Source organism: Bactrocera tryoni, chromosome 3 (genome assembly GCF_016617805.1).
Source record: "Bactrocera tryoni isolate S06 chromosome 3, CSIRO_BtryS06_freeze2, whole genome shotgun sequence".
NCBI lineage: Eukaryota > Metazoa > Arthropoda > Insecta > Diptera > Tephritidae > Bactrocera > Bactrocera tryoni.
In genome coordinates this window covers 35,674,718-35,675,774 of record NC_052501.1, presented here as the reverse complement: position 1 = coordinate 35,675,774, position 1,057 = coordinate 35,674,718, and positions in this window count along the sequence as shown.

Genomic DNA, 1,057 nt, shown 5'->3' with positions numbered 1-1,057 from the left:
TAAGTTTTTAGAGGAAGGTGTATTCATTCCTACATTTAGATTCTTTGTTTTTTTCATAGTATGTAGCCAATTAATCTCATTGTTTGAAATTTATAAAATTTATTACATAATCGAGAGCAAGCATTTAAAATTTGTGTATATGTAAATGTGTTTAGTATATACTTAATTATACTTTTTATAATAATTTCGAAGGATTGTTTTTTGAAATGCATATTTGAATAATATAGTATATATTATGTAGATAAATTCTCAATTATTTTCGGTGCCCTGTAATTCTTAATTATATCATATTATCGGAATGTGTTATGCAACAGTTTCAAAGCCGTTCTTCCTTTCAGACAGCTTTTTTTGTACTCTTGCAACATGTTACAACAGAGTATAATAGTTTTGTTTACCTAACGGTTGTTTGTATAACCTAAAAGTATTCGGGTTAGACATAGGATTATATACTTATATATGTATATAATAAATGATAAGGATGACGAGATGGGTTGAACTCCGAGTGACTGTCTATCTGTGAGACCGTCCGTGCAAACGATACTGTAGTAAAAATTGAGATGCTTAAAATACTTGGTACACAGGCTCCTTGGCAAAAGGTCGAGTTTGTAGATGGTCGTAATCGAATCACTGCCACGCCCACAAAGCGACATTAATCGATAACGTATAAAGCGCCATTACTAAGCTGTAAATTAAGATGCAAAACTAAAATTTAGCAACACGAATCGTATTAAAGAGGTACAGCTGTGGCCAGGCAAATCTTTAGAGAGTGGATGTGGCCTACCCCAAGTGGGTTTAATGTAAATAACCAATAAAGCTACCAAATTCTTTCATACCTGCTTTCAATAGTGCGAAAACGGATGATAATCCCTCCCACTTCCCATTTAACGGTTTTGATAAAAACTACTAAATAGGATAAATGAGTAACTAAATGCGTCAGAGACATTAAGATGGTATGAGAAAGCTTTAAAGGAGCCAGTGTAAAAATTGGAAGATGGAAGTGGCACCGCCCACTTTTAGGTGAAATCACATGTCATGGGACTTGCCCGACCGATTTCAA